The following is a 26,757-nucleotide window of genomic DNA, read 5'->3' as shown; positions in this document are numbered from 1 at the left end:
TGGATGAGAGTGAACAAAGGAAAGACTTACATGAGCCCATGCTGAAGGTTGGGACAATGTGTAGAGGAGATACTCAAACTGTTGGCTCAGACAGATACAAAATGAACTGCCAGGGACCAAGCCGAAGACATGCATAAAGGTGCTAGTCCCCCAGAGGAAATTAATAGTGGAGAGGTGGACCCCTATTAGAGGGATCAGTAGGGCTGCACCTTGCATGAACAGGAGGGCAGAATCAATGGCTGTGGCTGTGACTGTGCCAGTGCTGGGAAATACCTCAACATCAGATACCTTACAGTAAGCTAACTCTCTAAACCACAGTAAACCAAAGCATAGCCGCAGCTATTGTTAAAAGCTGGTTATTTCTATAAGCCTTTTCTATCTGTGGACTCAGTTGCACTTCTTGTTCTATTTCATCATGACTGGATCCAAGAGGCCGAACCCTCTATGCACGAAAGACTCCTGTCATTTGAAGGTCCCTTGGATTTGCGTTTTCAACCTACTATTAATCTAATGGTGACTCTGACCCTGCCCACGTGGAATTGCAGGAGCCTATGTGATAAGGCTAAGAAATATGAGATCTTTTACCAGTTCATCCTCCTCCACAGTTTAGATGTTATCATTCTCCAGGAAACGAACATTTGTAACGAGAGAGAGAGAGAGAGAGAGAGAGAGAGAGAGAGAGATCCCAGAAGATGTGGCACTGGGGGCCTTCTCTATGGTCCTTTGGAGCAAATAGTGGGGGGTTAACCATATTATTTAGCCCAAAAAAGGACCTTAAAGTCATACAGGTCTTAAATGCTCAGCCAGGCAATTAATTGTCATTGATTTTAATATCAAAGATCCAGGAAGTCATTTGGAGAAACAGATCTTGCACTATCAGCTCTGCATGGTTTACACACCTACAAACTCAAAAGGACAAACAGTCTATGGCAGAAACGTCAACATTACATGATAGACCAGCACTCATTGATTGTCGCAGTTGATTTCAATAACAGGACCCAAATACAAGACAGGATTGGCGACCCCTGATCCTGTGCGAAGGACAGAGGGTACTCCACTGATGGCGGAAGAAAAATCTCTCAATTTCATCTTGCGAAACAGGGCTATCCCCTATGTGGCCACACTTTCTGACGCACCTGGAATACCTACCCATGGTACATTAGAAAACCTATGCCAGCAAATATGAGAGAATGGCAGATGTGCACTTTACCTATTATCACCCAGATCATGCAAGTAGGATAGACTGAGTGTGGCTGCCAGCAGACTACAAAGTGGAGGAGGTGAAAGTGTGGCTGATGCTGTGGTCAGACCACAGCTTGTTTTTGGTAAAGATATCCCTTGTGGAGGTGACTTCAGCAGGCAAACTGCAATGGAAGCTCTCTCCATACCTGTTGTAGCAGCAGGTAGTGCAGGAAGACCTGGGGAAAGAGCTAGGGACTAGAGGCCTTTTCTTTGATAGTGAATAGCAGGATCCGACGCCTAGGTGGGAAAACTCCAAGGTGAGCGTTAAAGATTTTTCCTCCTCTGAAAAAGAAGACAAAGGAAGATAACACAGAGATTAAGAAATAGCCTTGGTGCATGCACAGGTTCCTGCAACTCCACAGAGCTATCAATGCAAAAGCAGTTGTTAACATGGCCAAGCTGAAAAAGGTATCGGACTTTTTGCAAGTGTTTCACGGGAAGAGGTGCGAGGTGAGGAGGATCAGGGAGCAATGTGGGGCCAAGGGACCGATCGTTGAGAGGGAGAAAAAGTACTCCCCCCCCCCGGCAGAGCTCTGAGAATTGTTTGGTTTAAAGGCTCTCATGACCGCCCAGATCCTATACCATCCTAAAGAGATGTTGGAGATAATGACAGTGGTTTATAAAGACTTCTACACCCGGAAGGGTGTATTACTGGAAGGGGAGATCAAGGATTTACTGGTGAAGAGACTGACAGAAGTCCTCCCATCCCAAGAGAAAGATGTTATCCACACCAATAATGGAACAAAAGGTGCAGGAAGCCTAGAAAATGATGAAACAGAAATCCGCACCAGAGATGGGCTACCCTTTTTATAAGACCATCAAACAACTTTTGGTATACTGACTCATCAGAGCTTTTAACCACAGTTTGAAGGAAGGGCAGCTGGGAAGATCTTCCATAGAAGACAAGCTTATTTTATTTCAATTAAAAGTGCACCCACAACTGACAACAAATTGGCATCCAACTACTTAACGAATGCTGACTACCTCCTTTTGATGAAAATCCTAACACCAGACTGATGAAGGTAGCCAGGAGACTGATAGGATGGGGCCAAACCTGTGCTGTAGCAGGCAGGAAAATGGTGGGCTCCCTAATCTTCATCAAGGAAAGTGGAGAGGCAGGATTTTACAGAAGGGCCAATCAAAATGTTTTGACTGTGTTCATCACAGGTTTCTCTGGGCTACCCTACACGGGCAGAGTTCGCATCATGTTTTTTAAAAGTCTCTGAACAGAGGGGCAATGGTCACGCCTCAAATCAATGGTCATCTAGGAAGAAACATCACTATCAGTTCTGTACTAAGGCAGGGATGTATGTTGAGTCCCTTTTTTCTATGTGTTTGTTTTGGACACCCTTTTGAGAAGGATTTGCCACAAACCCAAGCTGAAAGGCTTCCATTGACGACAAAGACACCCCTGGAAAGGAGGGGAGGAAAGACAGGATGCTCAAGCCAAAGGAGTTGCCATAGCCATAGTCCACACAGACGATGTGGAATTCTTTTGCAATGATGACCAAGAAAATCAAGAACTTTTGAGCCATATAGGGGCTTACAGGGAGGCTTCAGGCACTATTGTGAACTAACAGAAAAGTAAAAGGATCCAGGAGCACAAGTTCAAAATCACACCTTTGAAAAGAGATGGATGAGGTCACTGACTGAAAGAGTCCACTTCAAACTTGGTAATGAAATACAGTTTAGACCCAGAGACACGGAAAGACAACTGGATGACCGGGGAGGTACAAGTCAGTCAATGACTGACCAACAACAACAACAAAATATTTATATACCGCTTTTCAATAAAGTTTTCCAAAGCGGTTTTACAGTGAATGAATGAATGAATGAATGAATGAGATGGCTCCCTGTCCCCAAAGGGCTGACAATCTAGAAAGAAACATAAGATAGACAGCAGTCACTAGAAAGACCAGTTACTCTCCCCCTGCTCAATAAAGAGAATCACATTAAAAAGGTGCCTCTTTGCCCAGTTTTGAAGGGGTTGACCAAGTGGAAGACCTGGCATCTCTCCATATTCAAGAAAGTAGACTTCTTCATGACTTATTGCTTCCCATGGGCTGTATTCATTGTGGTGGTCTATCCTATTCCAATGAACGTGATATCCAGGGCTGAGGAAGCTCTGTTCCAGTTCTTGTGAGGGATAGTAGACCTTCTTCTGGACAAAGGTGTGGCCTACTGAAAAACGGAAATGCCAGCCTGGGCATGCCAGCTGTGAACTTCAGTAAGCCAGAAGCAGCCATAGCCAACAGGACAAGGGGACAGGTGGACCTTATGATCAGACTATGGGTGACCCACCCACCCCCCAAAAAATGGCAACGGACAAGTTAGGGCAGGTGCTGGTAGACTGGAGAATTTATTTTATTTTTATTTATTGTTAAATTTATACCGCGCCTTTCATTAAGAAAATGCCAAGGCGGCTCACAATAAAATTTAAAAACAAGATTATAAAAAAGACACATTAAAACATTGAGCTAAAAAATATAAAAACAAATCTGATTTTTTTTAAAAAAAATATTAAAACACAAGCATAAAAACAGTACAAAATACAAGCAGCAGCAGTGGAGACAACCATATAAAAGCCTGGGCAAAAAGCCATGATTTGACATGCTTTCCTAAAAACTGTGATGGAGACTGAGGAGCGGATACACACCAGGAGAGCATTCCAGAGTCTGGGGGCAGCAACAGAGAAGGCCCTGTCCTGAGTGCACGACAACCTAGCCTCCCTCATAGTCGGCACCCGGAGCAGAGCCCCCTCAGATTACCTCGTCAAGCATCAAAAGACGAGCCAGTTGTCAGAGTCACAGCAGTGATGCATGTCATTCCTCCAGCCTACACAGGGGTGACCACTCAGCAGTTAACCATCTGGAAGGTACCAATGAAGCTTCTAAAAACAAATGGCCTGCCAGCAAGAAGGTTCAGCACTGCCATTTATGAAGCCATCATTGAGAAAAACCATCTTCAAACCAAAGAGACGGTGAGCAAAAAAAACCCCTCGCAATGTCTGAAGTTGGGGAAATTCCCCATTCCATGTTTTCAAACTATGAGACTATCCTGCTGCATCTCCATGAGGTTAGGTGGAGGATGGGACCTATCACCTCTGGAAGGACCTAGTGGGTCAGGACCTAGAAGGGGTGCCTTGGAGAAGCCCAGAAGGAAAAGCATACCCCCACACCATCTGCAGGAAAAACCCAAACACCCCCCACCGGAAATTATTGTGCATATGATTAAGACAGCCAAATGGACAGAGGAGTCTGGGATGGGATTTCAAAGAAACTGGGGTGGCCAGACTTAGAAAAACAAAGCTGGCAAGAACCATGCTTGGGATAGGACAGGAACAAAGTTATAAAAGGCCCAAGGGTTGGGGCAAAGCTCTGGGCAGTGGAATCTGATGGGTGGTCATATGGGCAGTGTTTGAAGTGATAAATTTGCTGTGCATCTGGGTGCTTTTCTTTCTGAGGGACTGTGTAAAGGCTAAGAAGTGTACCAACAGCTATGGGGGAAGGGTGGATGTTCCAGGGGTGGCCTCCTTAGTTTGTTGGAAAGTATGGCAGCAGGCTCTTTTGAAAGGCAAATCGTTAGAAGGGACAGATGGGGGAAAAACATTGAAAGTAGCTTATGGGCACGTCTCTGCCCATCACTTGAATGATTGTAGAATTATTTTCCTTATTCACCTTACCATTTCTTTCAGTTTGTTAATCAGTTACATCTGGTGGGTGAGGGGAATATCCTTTAGTACATATGGATCTCTCTTCTCTATCCTGTATGTATATCTGTACTTGAATCTGGACATTTGAATTTTCTAGATTTGTTTTATTGAGTTTTTTTAACCTATCTGTAGTGAATAGCAAATAAGCCCAGCCTTTGTTTTAAGGGAAGTCCCCGTGGGGGAAAGAAAAATGTTAATTCATTCCCTCCATGTTTGCTCAACAAAGGCTGTTGAGCAAAGGAACTTAGAACTGTTCCTTTGGTAATCGCTGCCACACCCAAATTATTACAGAGTTCCATAGCCCCCCCCCCATATGGCTAAATGTCCAAGGAATTCTCTCCTTCTCATTTACCAATGGAAAAATACAAAAACCCCTCCATGTGTAGCTTCCATGTGGTGGGGAAACTTGGTTAGCTGCTGCACAATTAACATTGAGGCATGTTTGCAGCAAAGTAAAATTCCTTTTCCTGAGTTAAAAATCCACTCAGAGGCAGGTAAGATACAAAGAATGAAAAAGAGAAAAACTTTATTTAAAATACTACAGACTGCTTCAGTCTGAGACTTTCCCAGCTTTTAGTTACAGGAAACAGAAACACTCAGTACTTGCAAGAATACTTCAAAGAGCACTCCGGCTGGTATTTGGAGTGCCACACTTTAAAATCATGGTTACCCAGTTGCATGGATGATTCAAAAAGCACCCCCCAGTTGCAATGAACCTTTAAAAACCCCTTACACAGTACAGGGACTTCTACAGAGCCCTGGTTGGATAAAAAGGGCTCAGGCTAGGGTTTCTTAGAAGGTTACATTGCAGAATGAAACAAATTACACCAGTTGTATAGATATGCAAATCACCAAAGGAAAGTAAATAGTCTCACGCTAGCTATCGCACTATTCCCTGTCTAAGTCTTTCCAAAGCTAAAAGCCCTTGGCTTCCTTTCTCCATTAACTCACCCCAAATTCCAGGAGAGCATTCAAGCTTCCTGCAATCCTGTCTCTCAAGGATGTGCAGATGTCCTTCCATGAGAGAAGTCTTCAGGCTGGCTGTTGGCCATGAGGCAACAAGACTTCACTGTTGGCGCTCACGAAGCCTGCTTCCCATCTTCTCTCATCGCCCTCCTGGCTCCTTCTGAGAACAAAGACCCCCTTCACTTCCTGCCACCAGGCCCTCTAGAGACAGGACAGGGTTCACTTCTAGGTTCACTCTTTAGGGTAAAGGAGGGGGAGGGGGTGATTGCTACAGTATCCTAAGGATTTATTTAAGTTGAATTATGTGGTAAGCTAAAGCATTGTAAAGTATTGTACCTGTGGTACTGTAACCTTGTATCAATGTTCTGTAATGTGGTTAGTCTTTCAGTAGCTGCAACACCACGTATCTGGCAAAGTGCAAAACGTTTTAATTTCAGTTCCAAGTCCTGAGAGCCCCAAGCTGCCTAAGTGCCTTTAGGCATGCATTGGGAGAAAGATACTTTCGGCCTACGAAGAGGGAACAAAAACCATTGCAGAGCGCAAGAATGACTTCATCAGTTTACTCACTACCAAGCAGAAGTAGTTCAGGTCCTTTTTGACAGGGAGGTCACTGACATCCCCCCCCAATCCAATTTAGTTTGTTTACAGTATGTGCATAAATCCCATTTCACTTGGAAACAGATGGCAAAACTGCAGCATTTGGTGCAGGTAATTCTGCTTGCAGGAGCATCCATTTCAGCCCTCTTGTCAGAATATTATAACTATTTCATTTGTCCTTTCTGTCCACTGTCCCAAACATACCACCTGACAATGTCTCCTGAACTCTGCTTCCAACTGCTTCACACAGAGTTGAGATTGGCTATGGCTCCCTGCCAAGTATATACTTGGCCTAGCAGAGCTTGTTTCCTGTAACATGCTAAATTATACTAATTCTCAAACAAGATGGCCCTGGGATAATCTTTAAGAAACCAGTGTCCTCAGTACAGGTACGAGTTAGTTCAAACACACCTGGACAATTCTCCTTCCCTTATCCAGTAGGGGTGTGCACCGGACCGCGGACCTGCGGTTCGGCACTGGGGTGGGGGGTTCCATTAAGGACGGGGGGGCTTTACTCACCCCTCCCGCGCTTTGCTGCTTTGGCGCCATAATTAGTTTTAAAAATGCGCCGCAGAATCGCTCGCCGCCCGCTCGCCGCTCCGGGGCTCCTTCTTGTCTTCAAAATCGGGCGGCAGGATACTTCCCTGCCGCCCCCGAAGCCCCCTCAAGCCATTTTAGCTCTTTAAATCTCGCCCCGGACCGAGTGCTATAGCGCTCGGGCGGGCGGCGGGGAGATGTCCGTCCGTCCGCCCGCCCCCTTCCCTGCCTTCTGCGAAGTGCAGGGAGCCTTCTGCGCAGAAGGCTCCCTGCACTTCGCAGAAGGCAGGGAAGGGGGCGGGCGGACGGACAGACATCTCCCCGCCGCCCGCCCGAGCGCTATAGCACTCGGTCCGGGGCGAGATTTAAAGAGCTAAAATGGCTTAAGGGGGCTTCGGGGGCGGCAGGGAAGTATCCTGCCGCCCGATTTTGAAGACAAGAAGGCGCCCCGGAGCGGCAAGCGGGCGGCGAGCGATTCTGCGGCGCATTTTTTAAACTAATTATGGCGTCAAAGCAGCAAAGCGTGGGAGGGGTGAGTAAAGCCCCCCCCGCCCTTAATGGAACCCCCCACCCTAACCCTCCTGAACCAAAACCACCCCTTGTCCGGACCGGTTCGGAGGCCAGTAGAATGGCCTCCGAACCGATCCGTGCACACTACTATTATCCAGCTACTTACAGAAATTAAGTAGGGCTCTTGCTGTTTCAGTCTTAACCAATGACTATTTCCTAGCATGCCTCCATCCAGAAAGAATTGCGTGCTAACTCACACAAATATGTTTAATTAACAGCTATCAAATAAGCTTTCTGTAGTCATTCCTTGCAGAGTCCCCTTCAGATAAGAGTCTATTCTGAATCACTCTTTCATGAATGTCATATAAAATATGGCCCTAATTCAATTTAAACTGACACCCTCAGCTTCCTCTGTTCTCCTAATTAAAAATGTGAAGCTGGATTTAAGAACAATAATATGTCTTACCCATTTATGTCCTGAATACTTAATAAGCGTTTTCCTTTGGCAAAAAAGCATAGGCGTATAGATCAGATCAGACCACACCAGTCCGCCAGTTCCTGGAGAAGGCAATGCTGTTACAGACAGCATCGCCATCTGAATGTGTAGAACAATTCAGGTAAGAATCGCCAAGGAAATCTAATACAGACGCTTTGAACTTCTCTAAAATGAGGAGTTTGGTGAAAAGAAAACTGAAAGGAAAAAATCAGAACAGTCACTTTGCTCCAGAATGCATGGAGTTTATTTAAAACCAGAATAACAGAAGCCCAGTTAGAATGTATACCAAAAAGGAGGAAAGGTATCACCAAATCCATAAGGATGCCAGCATGGCTAACAAGTGAAGTCAAGGAAGCTATAAAGGGGGGAAAGACTTCCTTCAAAAATTGGAAGGCCTGCACAAATGAAAAAAACAGAAAGGAACACAAACTTTGGCGGAAGAAAAACAAGGAGACAATGAGGAATGTGAAAAGAGAGTCTGAGGAACATTTAGCTAAAAGCATCAAGGGAAATAACAAAAACTTCTTTAAATACATCAGAAGCAGGAAAAATGCCTAGGAGGTGGTTGGACCAATAGATAATGAGGGAGTAAAAGGGATTATTAAGGGGGATATGGAGATTGTAGAGAAGCTAAATGGTTTCTTTGCATTTGTCTTCACAGCAGAGGATACTGAGCATATAACTGTGCCTGAACAGAGCTTCTCAGAGACAGAGGCTAAAGAACTGAGTCAGACAGAGGTGATGAGATATGACATTCTAAACTGTCTGAAAAATTAAAAATTGCCAGAGCCAGAAGGCATCCACCCAAAAGTCCTTAAATAACTCAAATGTGAAATTGCCGAACTTGCAAAAACCCCACAAACTTATCCCTACAATCAGGCTTTGTAACAGAGGACTGGAAAGTAGCCAATGTAACACCCATTTTCAAAAAGGGATCCAGGGGGGATCTCGGAAATTACAGGCCAGTTAGCTTAACATCTGTTGCGGGCAAATTGATGGAAAGCATTCTCAAGGATGAAATTGTTGAAGGATGCCTCTGAATACCAGTTGCAGGGGAGTAACAGCAGGAGGGAGGGCTCAACTCCTCCCTGTAGGCTTCCTCAACTCCTGCCTGTAGGCTTCCAGTGGCATCTGGTGGGCCACTGTGTGAAACAGGATTCTGGAGGACATGGGTCTTGGGCCTGATCCAGCAGGGCTGTTCTTATGTAACTGGGCATTCTACTTTCATGAGAAAGAGACTCTACCTGCACTTCCTCACAACCAGGAATCCTGGATGATCTGGGTCCCCCCACATGGGTAGGGCCTCTTTTTCATAAAAGTTGAATGAGCAAATGCAGGAGGCATGGCCAGTAGGCGCATCAGGGGTGGGGTCACAAAATGTGGTCCTGCTCCCCCTGCAATCGTAAACATCTGGCTGATTACATGAGAAAACGACTACAGGTTAGATCTATGCTACAGATTTATTTTGATTTTTAATTGTCATGGTTTCCCCCAAATAATCCTGGGTATTGTGAGTTAGAGATCCCTAGTCCCCCACACAGAAATACAATTTTCAGGGTTCACAAGAGAAAGAGAATGACTATTAAATGGGAACCATATGCACATCTATTCACACTGGACTCTTGAGTAAATGTAAATGTGTATGCAATAAGGCCAAATATAGGAATCTATATTAAATTAGATCCTGCCAAGAAGCCTTACAAATTAATAAAATGCAGATCAGCATTAAATAATCTCTAAATTTATACTGCACAGAAATAAAAGCAGCACTCGAGCAATTTAATCTGCAATTTTAAAAAAAAAGAACCTCAGAAGGAACATAAGATTAAACACTGAAATCCTGAACAAGTAGAAAGATCTTAGCACAGCATCTGAAACTCATCAAGTCAAGCTCCTGTTAGACATTCCTGGGGAGTATATTCCAGATTCAGGGCACCAGCACAGAAATGGCCTTTTCCCCTGATCTCTGCCTGAAGTTCTCCTAAACAATGCTGACAGTGAGGGCACTGGGGAAGGAGCTCTGGTGATGATCTCAACAAACATGCAGGACGTGTGAGAGATGGGGGTCGTTTAGATATCTGTGTTCCAAGCCATACTGGACTTTAAAGTTTAAAATCCGTAGTATAGATAGGCTTGTAGCCAGTCTACCTCTTGAAGTCTGATCCCTGGCTTCTCCAAGATAGGGCTGAGAGAGATTCCTGCCTGCAACCTTGGAGAAGCCGCTGCCAGTCTGTGAAGACAATACTGAGCTAGATAGACCAATGGTCTGACTCAGTATATGGCAGTTTCCTATGTTCCTATGTACTTTTAAAATCATGGTTGGGTAAATGGAGATTGCCTCCATTCATTCAGTCACTTATGGTCTGCTGAACTGCACTATGTGAGTTGTCACACTGTCTACTATCCCTCCCATAAACTGACTGGGAAGAGTCAGGGTACAGCTCAAGTCTCTAATGCCAGCTGCCTATAACTACCAGAAGAGACTTACATAAGAACATAAGAATAGCCCTGCTGGATCAGGCCCAAGGAAGCCCATCTAGTCCAGCATCCTGTTTCACACAGTGGCCCGCCAGATGCTGCTGGAAGCCTACAGGCAGGAGTTGAGGGCATGCCCTCTATCCTGCCATTACGCCCTTGAACTGGTATTCAGAGGCATCATGCCTCTGAGGCTGGAGGTGGCCTAGAGCCCTCCGACTAGAAGTCATTGATAGACCTCTCCTCCATGAAGTTATCCAAACCCTTCTTAAAGCCATCCAGGTTGTTGGCTGGCACATCTTGTGGCAGAGAATTTCACAAGCTGAGTATGTGTTGTGTGAAAAAGTACCTCCATTTGTTGGCCCTAAATTTTCTGGCAATCAATTTAATGGGATGACCCCTGGTTCCAATGTTATGGGAGAGGGAGAAGAATTTCTCTCTATCCACTTTCTCCACACCATGCATGATTTTATAGACCTCTACCATGTCTCCCCAAAGTCTTTTTTCTAAACTAAAAAGCCTCAGGTGTTGTAGCCTTGCCTCATAAGGAAGGTGCACTAGGCCCCTGATTATCTTGGTTGCCCTTCTGCACCTTTTCATTCTACAATGTCCTTATTTTGATGTGGTGACCACTTGAACCCCACCCCCCACGAAAATGTAAAATATTGTTGTGTTTTGGTGCTGCTTTTGCCTACGATGAACACATTGTAATCTATGTTCACATGTTAGGCAGTACTTCAGAAACCCATCCAACCTGTTTGAGGCAAGATAACACTGGGAAGAAATGTGTGTTCAACATGTAAAATAAGAACCACATTCACTTTCGATCATGTGTTCAATAAAGGTAGAGGGGGCTTGCCCTTGCTGGCAATGTCATCAACTTCTATGAGTTCAACAAAAGAATCCTCTCCATGTGCAGGCTCCTCCACATAATCAGGAATCTTGATTGCACAGGGCTTTGGGTTGTGTGGAAGAGTTCAGGAACAGACAACTGTACAGACACACCCTTTTTACATCTTCCACTGAGCATGCAGAGATTCTTATAGGACCAGATGACATAATCCCACTCCCCCATCTATTTGCAACTGAAGGTGTAGGAGTTTAAAGAACAACAACAAACAGTGTACAAAAGTGTTGAGGGTAATTACTTATATAGCAGAGTATTTCGGGAGCTAATGCACTCCCATTACAGCACAAGTTAACAGGGTCTCAGGGGCAACAGCTTGTAAATGATAAGCATGGAGCTTCATGTAAGGTTAAACTAATATACTTTATTCATAAGTACATGATGATAGGAAAAGACCTATATCTAACTTCTGGCTACATGTTGGTCAGAGATAGACCCATAGAAGCTTGCTGCTGAGAGAGAGCAAGAAGCATTCTGGGAAGAAGGAGGAAGTCACTCCCAGGAAGTTCCTGAGTACATTCTATCCATAGAAGGGTCATAGAGGCAGAAATAAACGGGAAAGAGAAGGACACCCTTACTTATCTATATCTACTCCCAATGCCCCTAGTGGTCATTAGGGTTACTGGTGCAAAAGGTCAATGACATCTGCAGCTGGATCTCCAACAAAAAGAACCCAAAATAAAAATCTTAATATACAAATCTTAAATCATGAAATATATCATTTAATCAAACTTGCATAATAAATTATAGCCCATCATTGTTTCAGTCTATTTACATTTGTGTGCTATTTGCATTAGAAAAACCAAGCACACAGACCTCGTTGGCCCCTTAGTATTTTGTCATTGTATATTTACATATGATTCCAAAGCATAAATGCCAGAAACTTGCTCTTCTTGAAACTGAGCTTCACATTATTATGTATGTCACTAGAAATCACACGAGAGAATCTGTGCCATGTTGTGCCATCTCAGCCACAGAAACCAAAAGACATATTTTGTGCAGGACAGAAATATGTGAAACCTAAGGTGACAAATTTGGGTTTCCTATCCCACACACTAGAAACAAATTTTCTCTGCTTGCTTTGAGGGATTAATCTTTTTTTTTAGTTACCCCCACTCAGACTAGATAGTGATTATTTCCCATTGCAGACTCAAATATATTTAACTACAAAAGCACTTCTGGCCGAACCTACTTAAACTGTTCACATGCTACAGCATAGTCACATTAGTATGGATTTCAGAATTACCTTTGAATTACAAGGACTTGCAATAAAGTTAACCGCATCAATTTCAAGTGTTGTTATACTTCTCTTGTGATTTCAATTATCGATCAAGTGCCGCAGTGGAAGCATTAAACTCGCAACCACAACAACAATTGTAACACTGCTGCAGCTGTTTTCTACTCCTTTAATCTCACTACCTTTCTCACACTGTGCATTCTGGGAGATGTAGTTCACAACAAATGTCACCTCAAACAGAATCAGTTTGAGAACTTCTAGACTGGTCAGAAGGTGCATTTTCATAGCAACCAAACAACAAACACCGAGCAAGCTGAGGAAATACTACTGCCCATTCCAGGAATCTATATGCTTGGATGGCAGCAGTTACCCTATGCCTGGGAGATTTCTGAGAACAGGAGGTCTCATGGGATACTTCTTAGCTATCTAAAAAGATCCTGCAAACATTCACATGCAATATATATATATAAACATAAAAAAACCAATTATATCAAGCTCACTCCTAGTGTCATAATGCCTTAAATGGAAATTATTTGCAGGATAAATTAATCTTCTCTCCAGGCTGAAAAAATAAGAGCAAGTTGCATTATTTTTCTGGCTTTAAAGGCACCAGGAAGAGATTATGCAAGTGGAAATAACAGGCATCTTCATATGGTAGGGGTTTTTTGTTTGCTTTTGAGTCTTGGAAATGACACAGCTCTTATGATTCGTTATGTAGTTCCTGTGAACTTTTTCTCTGTTGGGGTTTGGTTCAGACATTATGCTGTATGTGTGTTCCAGTGTCTGTGTACCCAGCTGCATGATTTGTACTTGTGTTTGTTTTAAAAGTGGACCTCAGTATTTTATTATTTATTTTTACATTTCAATCTTCCTCTTCCTCCAAGGAGCCCAGAGCAGAGTGTACATGGTTACGTTTATTCTCACAATAACACTGTGAGGTAGGTGCATTTCCCTCAAAAGCATCATACAGGTAGGAACTGCATTATTAAATTATGAATATTTATAGACTGCTTTTCAACAAAGCATTCTCAAAATGTTCCACGTAGACAAACATAGGAACATAGGACGTTTCCTTATACCAAGTCTGAGCATTGGTTCATCTAGCTCTGTTTTGTCAAGTGACTGGCAGCAGCTTTCTAAGGTTTCAGATAGGAGTCTCAGTCTCTCCCAGCACTACCTGGAGATACCAGTGGTCAAACTTGGGGCCTTTTGCATGCAAAGAAGTTACTCTACCACTGAGCCTTCTTGTCTCAAAAGGACTCACAATTTTAAAAATAAAAATAAAAATAATAAGGTAATACACCAGCAACTACCACTGGAGGGACGGTGTGCTGGAGCTGGATAGGGCCAGTTGCCCTCTCCCTGCTAAATATAAGAAAATGTATGAAGAACTGAATGTGTGAAGAGCTGAACATGCATAGAGAGTTATATATGCATACACTGTACACAGTTTGTATGTGCATTGAATATAACATGCGAATGGGGCTTGGCTCACCATCCTCAAAGTGCTACCAAGTACATTTGTCAAATACCATTGCAACTCCCAGGGAACTGTCCCCATTCATTGCATTTTACATTACAGCTTGGATTCCCACAGTGCAAGTATATTGCTGTATACTGTGCACCATTTCAGACCAAACTCCTAACCCCCTTTTCCCTTCATGGTCCCAATTATGGCTGAACTACATGTGATGTTAAGCCTGATTTTACAGAATGGGATTAACATGGAAGTGGACCAGAAGTGGTCCCTATAGTGGGCAGGCAGCCAGCACTGATAGAGTTAACTGGAAAAAGCATTTGACCTTGATTGACAGACTGGAGACCCTAGCTCATGACCCAATCAATTAACAGGCTGGGCGGGACAAAAAGGGCTCCTGAGGGTTTTCCGGGAAGAAGAAGAGTGTGCCCAGGTGAGAGAGGAGCAATTGAGTCTTGCCAAGTTCTCGCAGGGTGAGTTTTGCAAGTCCCGGGAGGGTCAGGGACCGCAGGAAGTTGTTCTCACCTAAGTCCTGGTGTAGTCCAAGGGAAGGAAGTCCAGGCTTCAGAAGTTTAGCTTAGGAGAAAGTGTTTTAGTAAGACTTGTGTTAGAAGTTGTTTCCTTGTGTGTGTTGCTTTATATACCCCAGTATCTGCTTCTGGTAACTAACTACCTTCAACCCCAATGTCGTAACTGTTTATTTTAAGTACTGCCTGAGAACATCTGGGCATTATTAAAAGTTCTGTAACCATTAAGCTAATTCTGTTTGCAACCAATATGCTGAAGCCTAGGATGGACTAGGTTTTTTTGGTAGAAGATTAATAAATTCTTTTTCTCTGTTTTACTAGCCCTCTCAGAGTGTTTGACTAACTCAGGAAGAGGGGGAGGGGAAGTCTCTGGTGCACATGGCCTCAAAAGGGACTGTGAAGCCTACTACTTTCTCACTTAAACATATATAAGTGGGACCACATTTTTTACATTTGTCTGCTAGCAAAGTGAAGAGAGAATACCAGAATCAGAAAACATTCTGATTCGAGTCCATGGGAATCTCTGTTAATGAAGGAAGGAATGCTTAGTGGCAGCGATACAACTTAACGGAGATTCCCTGTTTAATTAAATAATAAACCCAGTCAGCTTGCCAGGTAACAGGGAGGGGTGACTCGGAGATCATTCCTCTCACATGAGCTGGCTGGATCTGTCCCTTAAGTCCCTTTTATCTTTAAAAACTAGCCATGCCGCCCCTCCTGATCCAGCCAAGGAGTTGTTGATATTGTAGTGATGAAGGGGTTAACATTCCTCCCCAAAATAATTGTCCCCCCAAGTGGTGATTTGCAGCAAACTGCTGCTTTAGAGGCAATTTTCAACATGAAAATGGCACAGCAGGGAAAGTCTTAACCCCCTCCTAGGAAGAATCAACCATTTGAGATGTGATGTGATTGAACCCTAAGTTGATTGCCCTGTTATAATGAGGACTTCAAAGGCTAATAACTCCAGCTCAATTGATTCCCCCCACAACACAAAAAGCTAGGTTACTTTTGGCCACATATATGTCAACATAATATTTAATATATAGGTCATATATACTTTTGGGTATAGATAGACTTCTTTGGATTTCAAAATGCTGTACTGTAGTCATTTCTCAATGGATCTGCACCAAACAAGAAAGATGGGAATGCTTGTCACCTATTAGTCCAAACCAAATGTCAGGTAGATTGGGTGGATAGTTTGGACATTAGGACCGATTCAGAGCTTGTAAGGGTGTAATGAAGTCTCGACACCTTACCTTAACTATACAAACACTACCATGCCTGCATAATAATGTAACTGGATCAGGAAATTCGCCAGTTCTAGAATCTGCAAGGATTGTTAAAGTCTCATTACATTGCATGCAAATCTTGTAAAGCTCTTCTTGGCAACTATCTATCTTGGCAAGGCAGGCACAAAACAGCCTCATTTGATCTGTCCAATAGATCCATGCATATAAGCTTCATCACTGTTAATACTGACTACCAGTCCTTCAAATGCCTATAGATAATTCATTAAAGACAACCACCACAATAAGGGGGGCTATTCCAAAGACTATTCTTAGGATTCAGATTTCCATTTTCCCTTATGTTGACTTTTCATTTCAATAGTAAGGCTTGTTTGCATTAGGCTCCTCTGCTGTGTTAATGCTGTGCAGCTATATCCAATGTAGCAAAACAGATGTAAAAAACTTCTGCTGCAAATGACAATACAAAACCCAAATCAATCATAGTCTTTGATTATTAAGACAGGGTTAGTACTCTTGTTTCCTGGCAGAGCTTCTGTGCCTTTAAAGAGCTGCATGACAGGCAGAAATGTGGCAGGTGCAGCTTGCCTGCATTATTGTATCACTGTGCCAAGGAAAGTGGCTGCTGCTGAATTTCAGTCATGCAACTGTTAAAGGCACACTTTGTTACCCATGGAAAACCAGGAAGTGCATGCAGGGAGGTAGGAGGACCTCTGAAAGATCCTCCCTACCTCCCAAGCAGTGAAAGAGAAGGATGGCATGGTGGTAATTGCATCAGGGAGATGCTGCCTTCTACTCTCCTGCAAAGCAGGCTTCAGGCCACAGCTGGAAGAATAACAGACAGCTGTATCACTCACATGGCTAAATTGATGCTGGCTCCACATCTGTTGTCAATCTGTCATCAGATTCCAATGACAGATCAACTTGGAGCAGCTCTGCATATGAAAAAGGAGCTGTCCCTTCACTTAAAGGAATGAGTCAGCTCCTGAGATCAGTTGCTGCAAATCTAGATGGCTCAATCTAGATGCTTTTAGGCAGTCTGGAGTCAATGGGACATACCCACACATAACTGATGGCAGAATGGTACTGAACCAATAAAAACTATCTAAACACCACTTGTGGTAGAGCCTAGTAGCCAAACAGAGCAAGACATGTGTGACTCTAACAACATCAGGGGCATAGATGAACTGAATGGTGCAACTTCTGTATAGAAAGTGTAGCAACATAGGAAGCTGCTGTATACTGAGTCAGACCATAGGTCCATCTAACTCAGTATTGTCTTCACAGACTGGCAGCGGCTTCTCCAAGGTTGCAGACAAGAATCTCTCTCAGCCCTAATTTGGAGGTGCTCCAGAGCTTGCAGACAAGCGCTATCTCGGGAAGAAAGATGACAGACTCATTGTGTCTGCTGAGAGAACTTTTTTACTCTATACAGAATGAAAGTTGGAAAGGTCATCTCCTCTTATTGGATCAAGTTAAGGCCTTTGACAAAGTGAACCACAATTATCTGTGGACATTGTTGAAAGCTAAGGGTATACCACCCCTATTCGTGACTTGGATACAGCTGCTCTATATGAATGCAAAGGTGACACCACAGATTAATGGATGGCGGGGCGACCCAATCATTTTGCATTCGGGTGTCCGCCAAGGATGCCCACTGAGCCCATTACTTTATGTTTTTGCCCTGGATCTGATCCTGATCAGGATTCAGAGAGAACCCCATCTGCAAGGACTCTAGGTCTCTATCCCTCCGCCCTGCGAGATCTTCCCGGGAGGGAGGAGGAGGGAGAGTGAGGGGATAGCCGAACCACCTGTCCACTCAGAACCGCACTCTGAGTTTAGGGTAAAATTTGTAGCTCATGCCGATGATGTTACATTACTGTTATCGAATGAAAATGAAATCTCTTTAATACTAGACCTCTTCTGGGAATATGGCAAGATCTCGGGCTCAGAATTAAATGCTGACAAAAGTGTATTTGTTAAAATGGACCCCAGACGCCAGCAACTCTCGTGCCTACCCATCTCTGAATGCAAAAGCAAAGGGGCCCCAGAGTCCAAACTGAAGTGGGTAGATACAGTAAACATTTTGGGGATTGAATATGGGATTAAGGAAAAAGTCTAGGGGGGAAATTGGACAGATTGGGAAGAAAAAGTAATGCTTAAAATCACCATGTGGAAAAAATGGAGCCTTGCCATGTACCAGAAAGCGGTTTACATCCGGACTTACCTGATACCCCCAGTGCATAACCTGGCGGTAGTCTATCCTCCCCCGCTCAATCTCCTTCGGAGAGTTGAAAGCCAGATTTTCCATCTAGTATGGCACACAGTGTCCTTACCTTTGGCCTGTGTGGTAGCATTTAAGGAGGTTGAGCAGGGAGGCCTAGCCCTACCTGCCCTGCAACCCTATTTTGTAACTGAATTCATGTCCTACAATTTTGGAAACTGGATTTTTGTGAATGTCCATAATATGTCCAGCCTCCTGCAAAAAACCTGGGTCTCGCTTTTCGCTCTGCATTGGCCCAAGTCAGCATGGGGCATAGCATGGTGGTGGAAAGGATCTTTCAATGGTAATATCACACAAGTATTAAAAAGAGAACACCCGGACTACTTGAGAGATTTGTTATTCACACTTTAAAAATGGAAGGTTGAACTGGATCTATTTAAAGGATCCTCCTCAATTAAGCTGCTAAGGAAAACAATTTATGGAGAGATTCTAGAAGTGGTTTTCTTAAAACCTGATTTAGAACGTAAACGCTACAAACACTGCACTTCACAGTAATTGTTGCAACCCGATCACCCTATCGCTCTCTTTAAGGAGAAAAAAGTCCCTTTCCATTTATGGGAAACAAGGTGGCGCTTATACCATCAAGTACTACCACTTAATGCAGCTAAGCCATGGCTCCCAGAGGACCAGCAAGAGTGCCCTAAAATCACCTGCAAACAGAAAGCTAGTGAGCTAGGTAAAACTTTCAGGGAAACCCACTCACATTTCTTAAAAGAGTGTGTGGTAGCCAAAAGAGTGTGGCAGGGAGTAAGCAAGCTGTTAGAGTGGCCTGATCTGGAAAAACAGACTTGGGAAGAACTAACCTCAGGTTTGAGCGATAGAACCTCCTTTTGAGGTCCCAGAAAGAAACCTTCAAGGAAACGGGACTGAACGGGTGCCCTCATACTAGGGAATTGGAACATTCCCCTTCTCGTAATCAGGTTAGTAAACCTGTATGTCATTTATGCAATGCTCCTGCATAGGAATAGGGAGGGAAGACGCGACCAAGAGGTTCATGCAGATAAGACAGTAAATCTCTTCTGGAAAAGTTTGTATGGTTATGTGCAAAAAGACAAGAGTATCTCTTCTAAATAGCAATGGGACAAATTGTGGAAATGGACGTTGGATGTAACCCCCCCGATTACCTGATGTGCCTTGAAATCCCCCACCCCCGAGTTACAGTACTACCTGCATATACTTCATAACCTTGTGGGTTTCCAAATCATTGTGTGTAAATCTTTGTAGATATATCATGTACAAACAACCACTTTGTATATAATTGTGCTTTGGCAACGTACTGTATGCTTTGGTAGTTTGCTGGTTCAATTAAAAAAATCTTGTCCTATTAAAAAAAAATCTTGTCCTAACTTGGAGATGTCAGAGAGGGAACTTGGAACCTTGATGTTCTTCCCAGAGCAGCTCCATCCCCCAAGGGGAATATCTTACAGTGCTCACACATCAAGTCTCCCATTCATATGCAACTGGGGCAGATCCTGCTTAGCTAAGGGGACACGTCATGCTTGCTACCACAAGACCAGCTCTCCGCTCCATATCATGTATGCTGGTACAAGAAGAAAGAGGAGATATGGATATGTGTGATGAAAACATGAAATACTTAGTGCTGCTGAACCATAAAAGGTTGTATAATTAACACAGTACTAACACTGGATTAGCATTCCCCAATGATAAAAAGATTGGGGAGGGGGCCTGATGGAAATACCAAGGAATTATAACAGCTGTGCCTCTCATTACTTCACTGAGCCCATTAACTGAATCAGTTTGTAGAAGCCAATGGAGCAATTAAAAGCAGTAGATGTCACAGCTGTCTACAGAATCCAAACTGTATTGTGTTTCTTCACAGCATTTTCTATTTGTACCTTGGATTGCATGAACCACTAGAAAATACTCCTTATTGGTGGCTGGAAAATAAATCTAGAGAATAACTGTATGCACAAGGAGTTTAAATTCACCCAAGGGCTCAGGGCAGCTTTAAAACTGACGTTAAAATTAAGCTTAAAAATAAGCTCTAAATATATAAATCATCACTATCAGAACCTCGAGGAGCTTAAAATCCCACAACTAAAACTCACCCAATTCCATCTAAGGGCAAAACAAGACACTGGGGGAGATGTGCGGTTGCCACACAAAAAACAGCACCTTGGGACAAATACAAGATATTTGCTATCATCACGTTTTGAGTTTCCCCAGCTCTGCAACTGGCAGCCAATGAAGTGGAGCGGGGTGGGGAATTCACAACATGATAATCTCATGTCACACATTTTGTATTACTGGACATGATGCAGGGAAGCGGAGGAGGAAACAAGGGTCTGCTGCTTTTGGTGGCAGCAATATATCTTCTGTGATGTGTAATTCCAGCTTCAATCTTAGCCACTTAAAGAGTGGCTTATTCTCTAATTACAGCAATGACATTTCAGCATCTGTGGATAGTACCTTGTGAGTGTTGTGATTATCACTGCATGGATGGTGTTAACTGGTTACACAAATCGGTCTTCAGGCTGCCTGCCTACATGTTCCCTCATCTCTTATCTCTTTCCAGCCTCCCAACCAAAAAAAGAGACCACAGCAAAAACTCAGCTCATTCCATACAAAGAATCCTCTAGTCTGCGACAATTATCACTGAGTTTCACCTAAAGCAAAATTTTGATGAAAATCTATGAGTTCTCCATCAGGCAAAGCACCCAAAGATTAGAACTCCAAGAGAAACAGAAGGAGTTTTGGTAAGTCTAGTCACATTTCTTTAAGATGGAAGTGGGCAAAGGTACTAATAAATTAGGTTGACACTGGATTTCACTTCAAGCGAAGTTCTGAGGCAAATTCAGAGACTCATGCTTGGAAGGAATCATTGCAGAATCAGAAAGGTTTGGGCAGAAACATAGATGGACAAAGAGTTTCAATAAGACTTGTGAAATCTCTCGGGGGGGGGGTTCTTCACATCCTCAGCCCCTGCTGTGTTCTAGAATAGTGTTCTACAGTGCCAAGTTGGAAGTCTTGCTTATAGCTTTGGTGGGGATGTCACCATTTGATTTTGGATATAAATGATAGGGGTCAAGGCTGGAGTGGGCCAAGAGTGGATCCTGCTGAGTCAATGAGCAGAAACTAAGAGAGTCTGGTTGGTGTTAGTTCTGGACCTCATGGTCAGTCTCAAAATCTTTTAATTGGAACATCTCAGAAATGCGTAAGTTTTTCAAATCCCAATATTGGTAATTTCCAGAATGCTGTTTCCCTGGTCAGTTAGACCACTACATAATGATCGCCGGGCATTCCTAATTCTTGGCCATTGCCTCCCAATACTTTCTTTACTTAACTGTAAGTAATGCAGCTGCAGGAGCTTATTCAGCACCTCCCCATAGCTAAAACACTTCCCTGATTTCTCAAGCCAACTGCCTTTGGATGAACCATGTTCAGTTTAAATATCATTGGTGCCTTTGGATGATCATTATTTATTTCCACACTGCAATAAGTTTTATTATACAATGCTCATGCTAATATTATTAATATAGTAACATACTGAACAACAACACTATAAAGTCACATTACTCCAGTTGTGCTGCTGGCTTTGTAGCCCATGAAGCATGCCAACCTAGAATTGTTTGTGCGATATAAAACAGCGGTTGCTCAAACATCGAAGTCTTATAACTTAATTTACTTTACCCAGTTCTTCTATAACAGTTGAATCTGGATGAGAAAGAAGAATTATGTACAACATACTAATCTTACATAAAAGCAAGAGCTTTACTTATTTATTCCCTTTAAAAAAAAATTAGATGAACATGAACTTGAACTTTGAAGATACCTCTATATTCACTTTGCAGTGCAGAGGCTTACTAGACTACTGAAGACAGGAATGGAACTGCTCCACATTCTGTTTGCTTACTTTTAAGCATGGAAATTGTCCCATCTTCATGCCTTAGTTCTGCACTCAGTAGCATTTCCTTTGAGACCACTCCTTGAGCAGGAGACTCAAACCACCTCCCTAATGATGATGTTGGCCTACAACTCGCATCATCCTTGGCACCTGGCCATTGTGACTGGGGATGATGGGAGCTGTACTCCAACAACAGCAGTCTGAGGCCAGTTTGAGACCTCCTGCTTTCACCATCTGATATTTTTAGATACAATTACTTCAAATTACTTACTCTGGTCAGTTTTATAATTTGCTCAGCACAATCAGGCTACCAGTCCATATGAAACAACAGAGTTTATGAACTATTTACAGTTCTCATGGCCCAAGTGCTTTGAAGTTGAAATAGGCATCTCTGTCTATTTCAAGGTAAGAAATTTCTAGGGAATCAGGCTTAGTTTCAGAAAGACAGGGAAGGTTTCACAGATGCAGAGATGAATTAAAACAAGAGCATAATGCCTAGCCCTGTTCTCCTGAGCCTTAAAGCCAAGTTGCACCTTTATCGCTTTTCTCCTCTGTCTTGTCATCCCTTCCCATCACCGACCCTCCCAAAGTAATTACATTCCCCAGGGAGGGAGCGACAGACATGACTTGATCGGTTCTGCGACCTCTGTGGGGAGCGAAATTAAAAACCAGAGGCATCAACCATAATAGGAGGAAGACATCCTTCATGGCTAAGTTTCTGCCTGAAGGTTAAATGGCTGTGCTGGAAATTCTAATTTCAATTCAGAAAGAGGGAAGTCTGCAGCAAGGACTCACAACCTTTCTGCTCCTAGCTTGCCAGGCCCAAGTAAGGCACAAGATGCCCTTTAATGCAAGCGACAGAATTATTACAATTTCTTGCTTTAGGACATGGAACAACACACTCCATTAATCTGTACATTCTATGGTCTATTCAGACCTTTGCATAAGTGACAATAGTCTAGAAATAGGGTTCGGAGGGTGGAATTTTTGACAAATGTTACTATGCATATACAGAATCACTATCATCATGATTATCATTTATAAAGCACACTTCAAGAGTTCAAAACATACATCTCAGTAAAGATTAAACAGAGGCAGGTCAGCTGCATTAATTTTATATTGCAAGGCAAGGGGGGGAGGCGTTGATAGGCCTACATGGCACCTCATGAGTTCATAGCTTCTAAGAGAGAGCCTTCTTCTACATAATCCCCACCGCACGTTAAGGTCATCTGAGGAGGTCCGTCTCCAGTTGCCACTGGTTTGTCTGGTGGCGACACAGAGGCGGACCTTCTCTGTAGCTGCTCCTGGGCTGTGGAATGCACTACCAGCAGAAATTTGTAATTTGAGATCATTGCTGTCCTTCAGGAGAGCCCTTAAAACCTATCTGTTTGGCCTGGCCTTCCAGGGTTTTAAATGATTAACTGTTTTAAATTGTTGCCCTGATTTCTAGGGGTTTTAGCTGTTTAATTGGTTTTATTGTGTTTTAATGGTTTGATTTTAATTGTTGACTTGTTTTAATTGTTTTTATAATGCTGTAAACCACCCTGAACCATTTTGGAAGGGCGATATACAAATCAAATCAATCAATCAATCAAGGCCATGAGATCTAATCCAGGGATTTCTCCAATCACAGCTCACATCTTTGCCACTACTGCACACCAACTCTCCTCTTTAAGATCAACTATAACAATTCTGCCACCCTACACAAGCTTAAAATTGCACACTCTAGTGGCCCCCCTGCATCCTTGACTCACAGTCACAGAAGATCCCACCTAAATCTAAAGGTCTATCTAATCCAGCATCCCTCAATGGCCAGCCAGGTGCCTCCAAGAAGCCCACTAGCAGGGCCTGAGAACAATATCCCTCTCAGTGGCAGACCCTCTCTCAACACTGAGCTTCCATATGGTCATCACAGCCACTAGCCATTGTTAGGCCTAGCTATAGGAAGTCCTGATACTTCTCCATTCCCCAGAGAAATGAGAGTCGTGATCTATCACAGGCACACTTACTCCTTCCCTTGGACACTTGTGCCCTACAGCCCCCTCCAAATACATGAGGGCTTCTGAGTGCAAGGAAGATACGATCACAGTTTGTTTCCTCTTTCTCTCTCACTGCCTTGCTCTTGTTTATTTACTCCCTGCTAACTGAGCAAAGAGGCACCTTTAAAGTGGTGACTCTCTTTATTTAGCAGGGGGAGAGCAACTGGCCCTATCCAGCCCCAGCACAACATCCCTCCAGTGGCTGCTGCTGGTGTCTACCTTATGTTTCTTTTTAGACTGGGGACAGGGATCCATCTTATTAATTTATTATTGTTTTCTCTGGGGGAACTTTTGTCAAGAAGCAGTATATAAATATTCATTTGTTTGTTTTGTGTGTTCTTTAGGGGTGCCAGAAAAGGAAAGAGAGTGGTAAACCAATCAAGAATAGGCAGGAGGCAGATTTAAAACAACTTGACACCTAATCAAGTCCTATCTTACAATCTCCGCATTCCACTGTTGCATAAAAGAAGATGGAGATGGCACCTACATCCACTGGATAACATCATGTGCCAGTCATTTCCCCTGCCCAGTCCCTGGATGAATATGAGCTTTTTCAGGATATTCAGAAACAGACTGAATATGCATGAGTCTCACACATCAGGCGTGAGACTTGAGGATTCTTGAGAACAGACGCTGAGTCTAAAAAAGGTTGTGTCAGATAGTACAGGTGTCCACCATGGAATTACCTATTGCCATGGTAACTGGAGAGCTCTTTAAATCAAAGCAATCTGGCTTGACAGGCCACTGGCTATTAGTTTTATTGATCATACCAGTTTGATATGGATATCCACCCAACACTACTTTGACTTGTCAAAGTCTAGGCTCACCATATCCCCTCCTTCCAAATGCAGCCTAAGACGACAGGTAGGGTACAGGCCTCCCATGCTTCAGTGATTATACATGACATTTACACCCTGCCTCTCCTCTGCTTGGAGGTGGCTTACAAATATAACAAAACACTGAGTTAATAAAGCTCCTAGAAATCAATATAGCCCACCACATTTTCAATCCATTTCAATAGCAGAACTGACCCAATGACTTGATACTGGACAACAACATTGATAACCACCCAGTGACCAGATCGAGACTGGGGGAAGGGAAGAAAATAACTGGCTACTCCAGCTAACTGAGAAAAGAGGCACCTTTTTTTAAAGTGGTGGCTCCATTTAACAAGAAAATAGCAATGTATACCACTATATACACCCACCCTCCCATCCTGTCCAATGGCTGCTGGTGGTGTATATCTTGTGTTTCTTTTTACATTGTGAGTCCCTTTTGGGACAGGGTACAGTTTTTTCATTCCTTTTGCTATTTAAACTGCTTTGAGAACCTTCTATTGTTAAGCAGTATATACATTTTCTAAGAATGCAAATTCAGAGATTTGTTTTGTTTTATTATCTCTATGAGCTGTACTGTATGAGCTGCACTGTACTTTAGGGTAGAATTTAAATAAATAAATAACCGGGGGTGGGTAGGGTGGTTTGGATTATACTCCCCTTCCCCACAGATACAAATGCGCTGCTGCTGTTTTTGATTGTGTTTGTTGGGCATTTATGTAGATTTTAATGCATTTTAATTAATTGCATTGGCTTTTAATATTCTATGTCACTTTTTGTGCCTTTGAAAACAGAGGCAACTGATAAATATTTACTACTACTACTACTAAAAGCAACAGTAATAACTAGTAAACATATAGATGTGTTGCAGTGAATCCTAGAAATGTATGTGAAACCAGTGTATAAAGAATTTTAGTAAAATCCAAGAGTTTAAAAATGCAGTTGCTAGGTGGCCAACAGTGTCCACAAATCCCTTTCTGGCACCCAGCTCTCTCTGGATACCAGCACAGAGCCCTCCTCTCTGTCAAATTCCCCGTGTATTGCATTATATACCACCCTTCTACCATAAAAAGCCGAACTAATAAACCAAAACAATCAGATGAGTGCAGCAATAACTGAATTAAACAATGTAAATTAAGTCATCCACCAAAGGCCAGAGAACAGGTCATGTGATGCCTAAAAAACAATAAAGAAAGGATGCTAGGGTCTCTCTTGGGGATGACTTTCATTATCGGGGTGCAGTCATGGAAAAATAATGTTGAGATGTCAAGGCCAGCCATAATTTTTGAACCTCTGGAAAGGTCTTTAGATTTCTGACATGTAAACCACATGGCAAAGTAAACATGAAATAGTAATCTTACACAGCTGTGTGGCACAGAATCCCTTGGTAGCTACTAACACCATCAAGGACTCATATGGACGCTTCCGCCCCTCCCCATGCCTTTAGTAAGGCTAAGAGCATGTCCATCACGAGTCGCTACTCCATCCACAAACATATGGATGCTGTCCTTTCATATCTCTTTATCACATGGGAGGCCTATTCATCTGATCAGCCCCTCCATACATGCTCCAAATACTACTTTAAACAAGTATTTAGAGCATGTATACTAGGGATGTGCACGGAACCGGCAACTGCCAGTTCAAAGGTGGTGGTGGGGATAGCTTTAAAGACCGGGAGGATGCTCTCACCCCCGCCTCCCCACACGCATTTCCCCTGCCGGCATTGTGTTAAAATACAATCCCGCGGGGCAGCAGCGTACCTTCTTCCCGCCTTGGTGCACGTCAGACCAGAAGTACCCCCGGAAA

The 26,757-nt window shown here is 43.2% G+C and overlaps 1 protein-coding gene and 1 long non-coding RNA gene across 3 annotated transcripts in view; one reads left to right on the top strand and one right to left on the bottom strand.

Moving 5' to 3' along the window:
* LOC128342808 (uncharacterized) overlaps nucleotides 1-26,716 on the top strand; it is a 35,384-nt gene extending 8,668 nt beyond the window's left edge. The window contains exons 2-3 of the long non-coding RNA XR_008315180.1: nucleotides 20,748-20,928; nucleotides 24,460-26,716. This is a non-coding gene — a long non-coding RNA (uncharacterized LOC128342808). The remainder of the gene's footprint in view (nucleotides 1-20,747; nucleotides 20,929-24,459) is intronic.
* Nucleotides 1-26,757, bottom strand: part of GRIP2 (glutamate receptor interacting protein 2) — a 656,014-nt gene that overhangs the window by 540,485 nt on the left and 88,772 nt on the right. The gene's annotated exons all lie outside the window — the stretch shown is intronic.

The sequence above is a fragment of the Hemicordylus capensis genome, chromosome 2 (assembly GCF_027244095.1).
Source record: "Hemicordylus capensis ecotype Gifberg chromosome 2, rHemCap1.1.pri, whole genome shotgun sequence".
NCBI lineage: Eukaryota > Metazoa > Chordata > Lepidosauria > Squamata > Cordylidae > Hemicordylus > Hemicordylus capensis.
The sequence above is the reverse complement of the archived record's forward strand: the minus strand, read 5'-3'. Positions and strand labels throughout refer to the sequence as shown.